This window comes from Salvelinus alpinus, chromosome 7 (genome assembly GCF_045679555.1).
Source record: "Salvelinus alpinus chromosome 7, SLU_Salpinus.1, whole genome shotgun sequence".
NCBI classification, from domain to species: Eukaryota; Metazoa; Chordata; class Actinopteri; order Salmoniformes; family Salmonidae; genus Salvelinus; species Salvelinus alpinus.
This window is the reverse complement of record NC_092092.1, coordinates 25,049,469-25,064,941: the sequence shown is the minus strand read 5'-3', so window position 1 is coordinate 25,064,941 and position 15,473 is coordinate 25,049,469. Positions and strand designations below refer to the sequence as shown.

At 40.0% G+C, this 15,473-nt stretch overlaps 2 long non-coding RNA genes across 2 annotated transcripts in view; one reads left to right on the top strand and one right to left on the bottom strand.

Moving 5' to 3' along the window:
- Window positions 1-3,198: 3,198 nt before the first annotated feature.
- LOC139580660 (uncharacterized) lies at window positions 3,199-8,452 on the top strand. The gene is made up of 3 exons (XR_011676083.1): window positions 3,199-3,301; window positions 3,594-7,518; window positions 7,649-8,452. It is a non-coding gene; the product is annotated as an uncharacterized lncRNA (long non-coding RNA).
- A 3,435-nt stretch (window positions 8,453-11,887) lies between these two features.
- LOC139580205 (uncharacterized) overlaps window positions 11,888-15,473 on the bottom strand; it is a 6,215-nt gene continuing 2,629 nt past the window's right edge. The window contains exon 3 of the long non-coding RNA XR_011675994.1: window positions 11,888-12,052. This is a non-coding gene — a long non-coding RNA (uncharacterized lncRNA). The remainder of the gene's footprint in view (window positions 12,053-15,473) is intronic.

Here is a 15,473-nt window from a genome sequence, read left to right as displayed (position 1 = left end):
TGACATTTCTCTAAAACAGGCTATAGGTTACACGTGCACCACCAAGTCAGAAGCGTAGGCTAAATAATGGGGGGGGGGAGGGACCAAATTATTAGGGTGAGGAACATGGGCTACTAACCGCTTACTATACAACATACACTTAATATTATTTTCTTAGTAACAGTATACATATCTCCCTGGCATATTACATCATTTATGCAGCAGCATACAAGACATTTTTGCACTCACCTTGCTGTGTTGTGCTCACTTGAACAGGAAGGTGGCGAGGAGGTCCTTGGTGAGCAAATTTTGTCATCAAACTTTGTCATCACAGTTTGTCATTCTCTGGATTTATGGTGCTTTCAAGACGACTGGGAACTCTGAAAAAAACAAGATCGAATCATGACGTTAGTGATCTTCAGGTCGGAGCTCTAGAAAAAGCCAGAGTTCCCAACTTGGAATTCCGAGCTGGATGACCGTTCAAAACATATTTTGCCAGTTGGAGCTCGTTTTTTTCAGAGTTCCCAGTTGTCTTTAACTCACTGGAGTCGGAGATTTCCGAGTTCCGAGTTTCCAGTTGTTTTGAAAGCAGGAGAAGTCATGCTTGATTGACAGCATGGCCAATGTTGAATGTTTATCCTTTTAAGCTAGGAAAAGAGACCCTTAAAGCCAGACTTGGACCACACATCCACTCCACTGAATAGCAGGATAGTGATGCTTTGCAAATACTTTGCTTGCAGTTAGCCACTTATTCCTTCCAAATCATTAATTGTTAAAATTGCAATTTCCAACATGTTGTGTAATGTTTATGTCCAATGGCCGATGAGCACCAATGCCTTTTATCTATAATTTCTCTTCATAATTGTTCTTCATATGACAAGGATTGAAACGGATTTGCCAGTAGATTGTCGACTTGATTCATGATGATGACTGCTAGCTTGCTACCTAAGATTTTGAAAGTATGATGTTGACATGATCAGTCCAATCAAAGCTACTGTAGATATAACGTGATTTGACGTCATTTTATCTGTGGCCAATGACCTTGAGCCTTCTTGCATGGGCACTTCTAATGTAACTCTATGGCTCACCCAACGGGCTTGAATTTCCGAGCTCTCCCCGTAAATTTTGCAGTGATGTAGTGCCCCCATGAGTGACAGAACACTGAGGCAATCATGGCATAACAAGAAGACATTACCAAACCCTACGCTCCGTATATTCTACTGGCTGCCCCACCACCACAGAAAGCACCGAGCTAGGCTGAAACTCCTGCATTTTGGAGCTGCCTTACTCAAGAAAGCAAAAAAGAGACCATGTTTATATGCAGCTTTATTAACTCAATGATTTTCTTTAACAGTGTTTGCAAACTGATATGTGACATGTATTAATGCTAAAATAACATACAAAACAGGCAAACACAGAGCCCCACCTACTCTGAATGAAGGCTCCAGAATGCATGCACTCTGCTGTCCAGAATGCACTCAGCTGTCTCCCGCCAATTCTTTCCCATTCTATGTTTCATTGTGTGAATAGTTGCCCTTTGATGTTTTTTTTTATTTATTTTTATCAATTCCCCATTACATGTGTCACCAGTAGGCCTAGTAGATGTACCGTTAATCACTTTTAATTTGGTTACACACATTTCTGTTAATGCATATATTAATTAATTAATTTTCATTAAGAGCTTAGTCAATCTTTCATTGTCTTTTGTTTGGAGTCCTCGGTGAGCAATGATCATGTGACTGGGTTCTCTGACCTGACAACGTCAAGGGAGCACGTAGAAGTAGCCCTACCTGGCCTGCTGCATGCAAACCTAGGAAAGTGCCCATTTGGCAATGCCTAATTTCTTATTGTCTTAACTCACCACGTCCACCATTAATCGGTATTTTTTTCTTTACCTCACACATTGTAAATGAAGTCTGTTTTTTAAACATCCATTGCAAATGATAGTTCCTCAGTATTTGAAAAATCTTTCCAACACTCCCGGCCTCGATAATCACCAAGCCTCGGTGTGAAGAATGATGATCCCATATATCCAGTGGCGACGTCATAAAAAAATATCTGTCTGTCCCAAGATCACTGGCGTGGGAAACTCTGAGGGCCCGGAATAGTCTAGTTGATACAATGTTGCAAGTTCGAGCTCAAGTCAAGACAGATAGAAAGGGAGGCAGACAGGCGGAGTCGAGAGTTGAATGTGTTTGAAAGAACCATAATTTTGATCAGGATATTTTCTACGGTTTTTTTTTGTCGGCTTTAGGCTTATGTATTTTACTTAGTTGAAGATGGAAGTTATAGGCCTACTGCTGAATTGGCCTATAAGCTATCTCTGAGTTATATCACTCAATAAAATGTATTTAGCTAATTGTTATGGATGTATCCAAATAAATGTCACTAAACGTCACTTAAGCAAATGCAGCTACTTTGCTGTTATTCTGGCTGCACTTTTTGATATGACTCTAAGTTAGCTGTAGTTGGCTGGCTAGCAAGCAAGGGATAGAACGTTGCCAGGCAGTATGGTAATGGACCATTTAGAACGAATGACTGGGTCGCGTCCATAGATACAGAACAAAAAGACTGAACAACTGGGTCGCGTCTCTAGCAACCATAGATGTGTGTCGGGACTATATAAGGATAAAATGGTATGAATACATTAATCTAAATAACGTTTTTAATAAAAACATGTTAATCATTATTTGAATATGTTGGTAACCCGTTGTCTAACAACACCCGTGCCAAAATATCCTCCAAACACCGGCTTCTCGGCCATTATCACTTAAATGGACCACAGTGTATCAATGTGTCCATACGATAGAGGCTGATTTTTTTCACATTTGACTTCCGATTTGTATGATTAACCACGTGACAGTGATTTTGAGATATGAAAATGTTATTATTGAAACTATGTTATTATTGAAACTGTTCCACGAAAATGCACTTACAACAACAATCATAATTTTCACGCAGATCGTAGGATAAATTGTAAACTACCCCAAACTTGAAACTCAAAAGCTGCCTGTGATCTTTACCATAACACCCAAGCGCGTGCACACATAGGAGATCCCGTGAAGAGAAACGTGTCCCCAAAGGCCCATCCAACTGATTCGTTCTGACGCCGGCCCTGTTATCCGTGCATGAGTCTCCGAGTCAACGCTGCTGGTATTAGTATATACTGCTCCCTAGCGACAAGTAGTGTGACATTTAGTACACTGATACAACATTTACGGCAGTCAGACAGTCGGTGCATCGATTCAATGTACCTTTCACTAGGTTGTATTCGAACGAAGAAGCTAAAACTGTTCGTTGTGTTGAATCTTCGAACTGATAAGTAAAAACGCCATAAATTATGTTATTGAAATGAAACATGGGTTTAGGCTACACAACTTGAAAGACAATGAAGAGTTAAATTATGTTTCAACTGGCTCACTTTGTGATGGCTGCTTGTTGAGTAGCCTAGCCTAGGCAAACGTTACGTAACTGATATCGAAAAAAGATACACTTGAAATACTCGAATGATGAACCACTTGAAGCCTAAAACCATTAGGATAGCCTATTAAATCATATATAAATGATGACTGTATTAATTGATTTAGTAAAATGCCTAATTTCCCTTATTTCAGATTCCCCTTCTCCAAGCTGCCACGGTGACAGAGATAGGAGGGACAGGCAGGGTTGGGGAGTAACATATAATAAACGATTACAAAAAAACGGTAACTGTAATCCAGCAAAAATACTGTGATCAGATTACCGATACTTTTGAAAAACTAGATGACTACTTCGACAATTACTTTTAAATCGATTTGGAGGTGGAGGGTCCGTCATTGTCTGGGGCGGTGTGTCACAGCGTCATCGGACTGAGCTTGTTGTCATTGCAGGTAATCTCAACGCTGTGCATTACAGGAAAGATATCCTCCTCCCTCATGTTGTACCCTTCCTGCAGGCTCATCCTGACATGACCCTCCAGCATGACAATGCCACCAGCCATACTGCTTGTTCTGTGCGTGATTTCCTGCAAGACAGGAATGTCAGTGTTCTGCCATGGCCAGCGAAGAGCCTGGATCTCAATCCCATTGAGCACGTCTGGGACCTGTTGAATCGGAGGGTGAGGGCTATGGCCATTCCCCCCAGAAATGTCCGGGAACTTGCAAGTGCCTTGTTCGAAGAGTGGGGTAACATCTCACAGCAAGAACTGGCAAATCTGGTACAGTCCATGAGGAGGAGATGCAATACCTAATGCAGCTGGTGGCCACACCAGATAATGACTGTTAATTTTGATTTTGACCCCCCCTCTTTGTTGAGGGACACATTATTCCATTTCTGTTAGTCACATGTCTGTGGAACTTGTTCAGTTTATGTCTCAGTTGTTGAATCTTGTTATGTTCATACAAATATTTACACATGTTAAGTTTGCTGAAAATGAATGCAGTTGACAGTGAGAGGATGTTTCTTTTTTTGCTGAGTTTATATACAGTGCCAGTCAAAAGTTTGGACACCTACTCATTCAAGGGTATTTCTTTATTTTTCTTATTTTCTATTTTCTATTCTTCAAAGTAGCCACCTTTTGCCTTAATGAAAGCTTTGCACACTCTTGGCAAAGCATGCCATTCCATGAGCGCAGCATTTATTTTTCAACTCGAATCAATGAGCCCAATCAGTCCTCTATGACAACAAAATCATAAACAACAGAGTAGGGCTGGCTAATAAGTCCTTATTTTTGGGGTCATGCTTAGTTAAAACAATTTGGCTAATTTATACCATATTTCCAAGTCCTATTCTTGAAGATCAAGGGTTATAACATTTATTGGAATGACTGGAATTCTGATAGACTTTGGTTTTTAATGTAAATATTTAATTTAATTGTATTATTATATGTAGTAGAAAGCGATGGGTTAGAAGAAGCCTACATAACCAACCCATAAACTACATTTTAACATCCATATATGGCCAGCTATGTAAACTTTAACATTGATTTATCCTGCAAATGTCTTTCAATTGGTAACATACATTTTTTGTCTTCTTCTAATGCCTCTTAAGGGGGAAGTCATGTAAAAGTAATGGAATGTAATCAAATTCCGTTACTGAGTTTGGGTAATCCAAAAGTTACATTACTGATTACAATTTGTGACAGGTAACTAGTAACTAACGGATTACATTTAGAAAGTAACCTACCCAACCCTGTGTGCAGGTTCTGGATACGCAGAGAGTGCAGGAATGGCTACACATGCAGGTTTCTCCATGGGCACAGGAGAGATTCAAGGGTGTCCAACAAGTGCAACTATGATCCTTTTTCCACTAGGTTTCTACCCCCCTCTGGAATGAGATATCACGGTATGGTATGACTATGAGGCGTGATAGGGGTCACATTGAATAGAATCATACACTGTAAAGGGGATGCCCTGAAATTGTCAGTAATTTACAGGCAGCTCATTGGCAAGTAATTTACTGTATTTGATATTGCAGTACAGCTACTGTAATCCTAATACAGTCTCAAAGCAAGTAACTGCGTAATGACATAATACAATACTGTAAAATTAACTGTATTGAACTGTAAAAAAAATAGTTTAGGCTGCTGTATTTGCATTGAATGAATAGATGAATTAAATTAATTGAGGGGAGATGGGGTTTGTATTTCACAGTATTTTACTGTAATTACAAGGGATTGGTGCTTTTAGGTTGGCTGCTAGGGAATGTGTTTACATAATACCCCAAATTACCTAAATAAATTATAGTTTTCCGTTACAGTGTAGGCCAATTAGAGTATGGACGTTGACTAGTGAAAGTAATCATCTTTTTGGTCTTTGTCCAATCAATCAGTGGACTACAATGACTGGGAGTACCCCCTGGAGTACCCTGTTCATTGGATCACCCCCCAGAAGACTTAAAGTCTGCCCATTCTTCAACAGGGGATGTGTTTACACATTACGGCATATCAATTAATATTTTGTGTTTTACATCAGTTGCGTTTAAGGCCTTAACAAAGGCTACCAAACTGGCAGCAACTACAAGGTAAAACAGACCAATAGGACATGGCAAAATGCTCAACCATGAAGGTTTAAGACTTGCTGCTACTTCAATCTGTCCCCTATACATTTTAAATTGATGGTACGCTACTACCACATATCAGTTAAATTGGTACAGCACTCTCAGTAAAGGGTGCAAGAAATGTAGCCACTTACAAGGCATGCCTCAAAATATGTTAATGAGCCAGAACCACAATACCATGCATCCACTTGTGGACACAAGGTTTTTGTCGCTCCACAAATACAGTAAGGTGCTGTATTCTGTGGGATGGAGTTACAGTACCAATTGAAATACAGAAATTCTTTCCCCGCCCACAATATTTTACCACAATGCACCATAATTTACAGTTGCTGCAGTAAAATATTTGACCGCATTTTTCTGTTGATAATACCCCAAATTACCAATATAAATTATAGTTTTCCGTTACAGTGTAGGCCAATTAGAGTATGGACGTTGACTAGTGAAAGTAGTAATCTTTTTTGTCTTTGTCCAATCAGTGGACTACAATGACTGGGAGTACCCCCTGGAGTACCCTGTTCATTGGATCACCCTCCAGAAGACTTCAAGTCTGCCCATTCTACAACAGGGGATTTTGCATCAGTGGTGAGAATGGAAGCATCACTTTGCCTGCTGGGGGATGTAGTTTTCAGTGTGACTGGACTAAAGTTGAATAGGATGGTTGTACAAGGGACACATTGAATTGTTCTTCATAACACAGTAGTGAAGTAGATGCTGGCACAGAGTTATTGTACATGTCCAATGGCTTTAGTTTTGTGAAATGCTTCCTCTGAGATGTCATGCTCTATATAGGCCCTAAGTGCAGACGTCCCCATATCCCAGGGTTGATGATGTGTCCCAAGCACCTGATTGGCTTCTATCCATATGGAGCAGACTGCAGTTTCAGCCAGTAAGATACCCCTTCTTCTCATGAGATGATGTGCATTTTTAACTAGTCAACTTTAAGACCCTGTTGGGCTATAATTTGAAATACTTGCTATACTAGAAGCTAATGGTGATATGTATGAGGAATGTATATGGTGGGGTTAATGGAGGTTGGATAAGAGCCATGGGCTTGGAAAGTTACTAAGTAAGGGAAAAGGCAATTACATGGCTGCGGTCACTGATAAGGGTGGATAGCTGTGGATTAGTGAGGAATGTGGGCTGAGGTGAGGTCAGGTCACATGATGGGAGAAGGAACAGTTTATTACACACATCACTTAAGTTCTTGCCTAGCAACAGAGATGTATTGGCTGTCTAGATGTGCAAGGATTTGACTCTGCTCAGTAGAGGGTATAAATATATGTACTTGTGGAAACATGTCTTTTTCTCTGCAGCTGTTTGACTCAGTGGGTGAATAAACATGGTTTGAGCTTTTCCTAGTCGTCCGTTTATTTAGAACCTAACAACCCAAAATTGCTTTTATTCCTGTTTACTTACTTGTTTGATTGCTCTGTTTTTCATTTTTCAATCTTCAGCCCAAAATGGCAGATGATACCCAGGATCTACAACACTGATCACTCAAAGGTTGGTGCCACTGAGGTCAAGCCTGACATACACTAGCTTACTGTAGTAGATGTAACAAATTACTATCTATCTATACACAAATCTATCAAACTATTTCTTTATGATGTTTGTCTTTTACTTCCCTTAAAAGCATAGAGAACATCAACCATCAGATTAGACACCAGCATGAAACCTACTCCAGGCAACACCACTCTAGCCCAACCTACTTCAGCCACCACAACAGACCCCCTATGGTAACCTGCTACAAGGTAAGACTTGCTCATCTAGACACCATTAGATATGTGTTGGTCTTGATTCTTGTCATGTGCAAAATTTGTTTCTTCTACTGGTTGACAAGACTTGCATATTGTGGATATTCAGCCTATAGTTGGCATTTAGTTAAAACAGTCCTTTCAACTGTCCTATACTGGAATAAAGACAGAGGAATGCCTTGAGATAAATGTAACATGTACATTTATTGATGAAAATGTAAAAATGTACACGTTTTCATATAGCTTTACAGACAGTATATTTGATAAATGTAAACAAACATCACTTCATATTTATTCTTGGTACAAACAATATGACTATATAATATGACTATATGACATAATTATTTTGAGTCAAGATTTACTCAACCCACAGGTAACAATCAGATTTTCAATGCAGGAAGCTCAAGGTAGAACTGAAAAGAGCTGCGTAAAACATCTACCTCTTGTGACTCTCATCTTATCCCCCCAAAAATCTGGTGATGTTATTTTGTGTATCATTTTGTTCTCATCCAGTATCATACTGAAAGATAATGTATCTTGCCTGTTGCACACAAAAAGTGTTATCTTTTCCACCAGGTGGCAGTCGTAATCTGTGTTTTCAGTGTTATCGTTTTTTACTCTCGATTAAAGGTTGATCAGGTTCTAATGTTTATGTTGTAATGTTTGAAATAAAATTCTGTCTTAGGTAATTGACAGTTATGTTTACTTTGTAGTTTATATAAACACATGGTCATCACATATTTGTACAGTATTTTATATATACAGTATATAATCTCAGGTTGCTTTATAATTGAAAGAGTACTTTTGTCATTGGTGTGTTCCAACTGGGCACAGACATCAATTCAAAGTCTTGTTTTGATTTACATTTGGTTGAGTTGTCAACTAAAGTGAATTCAACGTGAAATCAACAAACACATTCACCATGTCATTGGATTAAGGTAAAAAATTGGGTGAAAAAAATATAAAATGTCACGTCGATTACTTTTTGCAAATCCAATCAGTTTTCCGCTTTGATTCAACGTCATCACATAGATTTTTGGGTTGAAATGACGTGGAGACAACGTTGATTCAACTCGTTTTTTCCCCAGTGAGTTGCTACATTGTTGTAGAACAGTTGCTGTTTAGAAATAGTACTATATTGACATTTTCCGTCTCTAAGCAGCTTCGCCTGTTACAGAAGACATCGCTCTCTTCTTTGGCGAAAACTCTCTCCAGTGGTATTGCTGTGCAAACAACGCTAAGGTATTTACGTGCAATCCTTCTTAGAACCACTAAGTCTTTTTTGACCCACCACCATTTCAGGGGGCTCTGAAACATTGTGATGGGTCTCTCTTTGACATACTTCATAAAGTCACAATCAAAGTGTGATTGGTTGCCAAAACCAACTGGAGCAGACACTGCACTTGTGTTGATGTCATCCATTGCTTTGAGGATTTGTCCTCTGGAAAACTGGACATTGTTATCACCAGAGAGTTGGAGCTTCTTGAATCTTGGGTCCAGGACTGTGCTAACTGTAAGCCAGCGGTTGAACTTGACATTGCAAAAATGCCATTCACACATTTTGGCCAGACCGAATGCTACCTCGTTACCATTTCGTGCCAACTGTTCGATGTCTCTCTGACATCTGGTCATAAGTGGAATGATAAATGATATGGATTCATATCCCGCTCTTGGCATTTCTCTTGTTGCCTTTTTGAAAGGCTGAAGTGCGGCTATGACATCATTGATTGTCTTTATGTCTTCGTCTGCAAGCCATAGGTTGTACTCAAGCCTCTGAAGGAGCACAGCTGTAATGGCCTGGTGCTGTTCTACAAATCGCTCCAGCATACTGAGTGAAGAGAGCCAACCGTTACCAACAGACTGGATCAGTCCACTTTCAGGCAACTTTAGTTTCAGTTGGTACTCCTTGAGGTTTTGTTCTGCTTTGATGTCACAGTTGAAGAACCTCACAACATTCTGGGACTTTTTCAGCAGAGTTTTAAGTCCAGGATATTTTTCTAGGACATCTTTGAACACCAAGTCCAAAGTATAAGCAAGACAAGAGATGTGTGTCCATCCAGCTTTTGAGACTTCGTCCTTCATGGTTGTTCCTCCTTCCATGACAACGGTATGGATTTTGTCTTTAATGTCCCATGCTTTTGCTGTCTTCAGCAACTGGTCCACTATGTTTTTTGGCGTATGTTCATCCGGTAAATTGGCTGTTTCCAACACATGGGACTTCAGATGCCAGTCTTTGCCTAGATAGTGACAGGTCACCGTCACAAAAGATACTTCAGCTCTTGAAACCCACAATTCTGATGTCAACGAAATGTCATCTGATGAAGCCAATTCTTTTTTCACCATCTCTTTAGTCTCTTTATACATTTTAAGAAGTTGTATGCGTAGGTCTTTGGATGTCACTCGTGAAATTTTTGGTGTGGGCTCAATGGCCCTCATAACATCGCAGATACCTTTGTCTTCAACAATAGACAATGGTTGTAGGTCATTCACAATCATCTTTAACAAACAGCTTGGGATTTTGTGTGCTGTTGAAGTGTCACCTATGTCAAATGAATATAATTATTTTGTATGATATTGTGGAAGCTAAAGTGTTTCAACAATATACAGTACCAGTCAAAAGTTTGGACACACCTACTCATTCAAAGTTTTTAAATTTTTTGTATTTTCTACATTGAAAAATAATAGTTAAGACATCAAAACTATGAAATAACACATATGGAATCATGTAGCAACCAAAACAGTGTTAAACAAATCAAAATATATTTTATATTTGAGATTCTTCAAAGTAGCCACCCTTTGCCTTGATGACAGCTTTGCACTCTTGGCATTCTCTTAACCAACTTCACCTGGAATGCTTTTCCAACAGTCTTGAAGGAGTTCCCACATATGCGAGCACTTGTTGGATGCTTTTCCTTCCGTCTGTGGTCCAACTCATACAAACCATCTCAATTGGGTTGAGGTCGGGTGATTGTAGAGGCCAGGTCATCTGATGCAGCACTCCATCACTCTCCTTGGTCAAATAGCCCTTACACAGCCTGGAGGTGTGTTGGGTCATTGTCGTGTTGAAAAACAAATGATAGTTCCACTAAGGGCAAACCAGATGGGATGGCATATCGCTGAAAAATGCTGTGGTAGCCATGCTGGTTAAGTGTGCCTTGAATTCTAAATACATCTTTGACAGTATCACCTGCAAAGCATCCCCACACCATCACACCTCCTCCTCCATGCTTCACTGTGGGAACCACACATGCGGAGATCATCTGTTCACCTACTCTGCGTCTCACAAAGACACGGCGGTTGGAGCCAAAAATCGCAAATTTGGACTCATCAGTCTAAAGGACAGATTTTCACCGGTCTAATGTCCATTGCTTGTGTTTCTTGACCCAAGCAAGTCTCTTCTTCTTATTGGCGTCCTTTAGTAGTGGTTTCTTTGCAGCAATTTGACCATGAAGGCCTGATTCACACAGTCTCCTCTGAACAGTTGATGTTAAGATGTGTGTTACTTGAACTCTGAAACATTTATTTGGGCTGCAATCTGAGGTGCAGTTTACTCTAATGAACTTATCTTCTGCAGCAGAGGTAACTCTGGGTCTTCCTTTCCTGTGGTGGTCCTCATGAGAGCCAGTTTCATCATAGCGCTTGATGGTTTTTGAGATTTTCTGCATTGACTTACCTTCATGTCTTAAAATAATGATGGTCTGTGGTTTCTCTTTGCTTACTTGAGCTGTTCTTGCCATAATATGGACTTGGTCTTTTACCAAATAGGACTATCTTCTGTATACCACCCCTTCCTTGTCCCAACACAATTTATATGCTCAAACGCATTAAGAAGGAAAGTGATTCCACAAATTAACTTTTAGCAAGGCACAACTGTTAATTGAAATGCATTCCAGGTGACTAACTCATGAAGCTGGTTGAGAGAATGCCAAGAGTTTGGAAAGCTTTCATCAAGGCAAAGGGTTGCTACTTTGAAGAATCTCAAATATAAAATCAATTTAGATTTGTTTAACACTTTTTTGGTTACTACATGATTCCATATGTGTTATTTCATAGTTTTGATGTCTTCACTATTATTCTACAATGTAGAAAATTGAAAAAAATTGAAAAACCCTTGAATGAGTAGGTGTGTCCAAACTTTTGACTGATACTGTATATTGTGCGACAAATCTTTACTGTCTCACCTTGTGTAGTTCTGCGACTTGTGTCATGCAGAGCAGATGTATTCCTTTCTTTTCCCCTTTGTATGGTGTATTCTAATGAAGCAGTCCTGGAACCATTCCTCCCTGCATTAAAGGTGTTTTTCAGGTACATTAAAATCTCAGGTTAGCATAATTCCGAAACCCACTCTTGTACCATTACTTCCTGCATTTTTAGGTACACTTTACCGTATCAAAACTGCTTATGATGCAGTTCTTGAAATACATTGCCTTCAGAAAGTATTTACACCCCTTGATGTTACAAAGTGGGATTAAAATGGATTTAATTATAAAAAATATAAATAAATTATAAGATTTAAGCTTAAAAAATGCTAAGCTACCTGGGGCGGCAGGTACCTTAGTGGTTAGAGCGTTGAGCCAGTAACCGAAAGGTTGCTAGATTGAATCCCTGAGCTGACAAGGTAAAAATCATGTTCATTGCTAGACAACCTTTTTCAGGTCTTTTTTTGTTGTTGTAATTTTTACCCCCAATTTCATGATTACGATCTTGTCTCATCGCAGCAACTCCCCAACACGCTCGGGAGAGGCAAAGGTCCTCCGAAACATGACCCGCCAAACCACGCTTCTTAACACCCGCTCTCTTAACTCAGAAGCCAGCTGCACCAATGTGTCGTAGGAAACAACGTTCAACTTGACCGAAGTCAGCCTGCAGGCACCCGGCATGCCACAAGGAGTTGCTAGAGCGCGATGAGCCAAGTAAAGCCTCACCGGCCAAACCCTCCCCTAACCCGGAAGACGTTGGTTCAATTGTGTGCCGCATATGAGACTCCCAGTCACGGACAGTAATGACACAGCCTGGGATCAAACCCCAGGCTGTAGTGACGCTGCAACACAGCGATGCAGTGCCTTAGACCGTTGCGCCGCTCGGGAGGCCCATCTTCAGGTCTTGCAATAGATTCTGAAACAAATTTCAGTCAAAACTGTTACTCGGCCCTTCAGGAACATTTGCTGTCTTCTTGGTAAGGAACTCGTGTATATTTGGCCTTGCATGTTAGGTTATTGTCCTGCTGAAAGGTGAATTAATCTCGCAGTGTCTTGTGGAAAGCAGACTGAACCAGGTTTTCCAATAGGATTTTGCCTGTGCTTAGCTCCATTACATTTCTTTTTTTATCCTGAAAAACTCACCAGTCCTTAACGATTACAAGCATACCCATAACATGATGTAGCCACCACTATGCTTGAAAATATGAGGATTGGTACTCAGTAATGTGTTGTATTGCATTTGCCCCAAACAAAATACTTTGTATTCAGGACAAAAAGTTAATTGTTCTCCTCCTGCTGACGATTAGCAGAGCGAATGTCTTTGTTTTCGGCAAATAGTTCAATATAGCAGGCAGGAGTGAGTACACAATCATTTAATTTAATTTTTGTATTGGGTGTATCTACCAACGGCCTGAATAGGTCCTGAAAGATACATCAGTTTTGTTAATTTTGTTTTACTCTGCTTGCAAACCTGCTGGATCTGGTTTGACCAGATACAATACTATTTCACAGTAAACAAATTGACAACAGACTTTTAGCACGGTTATAGGGAAGGACAATCAACAAGCAGAGCACTTACACAAACGTCTGATGATTGGCTGAGAGAAATTGATGATAAAATGATTGCATACACATACATTGTGATATTGTTGTATGGTGAACATTTTGTATTGTAAACTCAGCAAAAAAAGAAACGTCCTCTCACTGTCAACTGCGTTTATTATCAGCAAACTTAACATGCGTAAATATTTGTATGAACATAACAAGATTTAACAACTGAGACATAAACTGAACAAGTTCCACAGACATACAAATTTAATAATGTGTCCCTGAACAAAGGGGGGGTCAAAATCAAAATTAACAGTCAGTATCTGGTGTGGCCACCAGCTGCATTAAGTATGCAGTACTTAATCTCCTCCTCGTGGACTGCACCAGATTTGCCAGTTCTTGCTGTGAGATGTTACCCCACTCTTCCACCAAGGCACCTGCAAGTTCCCAGATATTTCTGGGGGGAATGGCCCTAGCCCTCACCCTTCGATCCAACAGGTACCAGACATGCTCAATGGGATTGCGATCCAGGCTTTTCGCTGGCCATGGCAGAACACTGACATCCCTGTCTTGCAGGAAATCACACACAGAACGAGCAGTATGGCTGAGCGGTTTCTTTCCTCTCCGTTAAGAGTTAGGAAGGATGTCCAAAGTATAATTAATAACTTCACCATGCTCAAAGGGATATCCAGTTATTTTATTTTTACCAATCTACCAATAGGTGGCCTTCTTGGTCTTTGTGGTTGAATCTGTAATGCTCGACTGAGGGAACTTACAGATAATTGTATGTGCTGGGTGCAGAGATGAAGTAATCATTCAAAAATCATGTTAAACACTATTAATGCACACAGAGTGGGTCCAAGTAACTTATTATGTGACTTGTTAAACACATCTTTACTCCTGAACTGATTTAGGCTGTAAAAAAGGCCATCCTCACCTTTCCTCTCTATCCAACTTTCCCTCACAGTCCCTTCAGTTTACCTTCAGTCACGTTAGTTTGGCTGCTCAGTCTACTTAAGTTATCAATCACCCATCATAGCCCTGCCATTCCCAACCAATCAGAGTGCTTGGTAATGCACATCTGGACACTGCCTGTCCGCTCAGGTCGGAGTGTCATCGTCGCCCGAAGGGAGAAGACGCACATGCTGTGTAATAATAGATAATTACCACTAATTACTTTATGTTACTTTGATAAGTTTCAGCCATATGTTCTACTGTATTGCTGCTTTGCGTATTGCTTATCATACAGTTGAAGTCGGAAGTTTACAAACACTTTAGTTGGAGCGATTAAATCTTGTTTTTAAACCACTCCGCAAATTAAATCTTGTTTTTAAACCATTCCACACTTGTTAACAAACTATAGTTTTGGCAAGTCGGTTAGGACATCTACTTTGTGCATGACACAAGTAATTTTTCCAACAATTGTTTACAGACAGATTATTTAACTTATAATTCACTGTATCACAATTCCAGTGGGTTAGAAGTTTACATACACTAAGTTGACTGTGCCTTTAAACAGCTTAGAAAATTGAGTCATGGCTTTAGAAGCTTCTGATAGGCTAATTGACATAATTTGAGTCAATTGGAGGTGTACCTGTGGATGTATTTCAAGGCCTACTTTCAAACTCAGTGCCTCCTTGCTTGACATCATGGGAAAATCAAAAGAAACCTCAGAAAAAATAAGATTTGTAGACCTGGTTCATCCTTGGGAGCAATTTCCAAATGCCTGAAGGTACCACGTTCATCTGTACAAACAATAGTATGCAAGTATAAACACCATGGGACCACGCAGCCGTCATACCGTTCAGGAAGGAGACGCGTTCTGTCTCCTAGAGATGAACGTACTTTGGTGCGAAAAGTGCAAATCAGTCCCAGAAGAACAGCAAAGGACCTTGTGAAGATGCTGCCGGAAACAGGTACAGAAGTATCTATATCCACAGTAAAACGAGTCCTATAT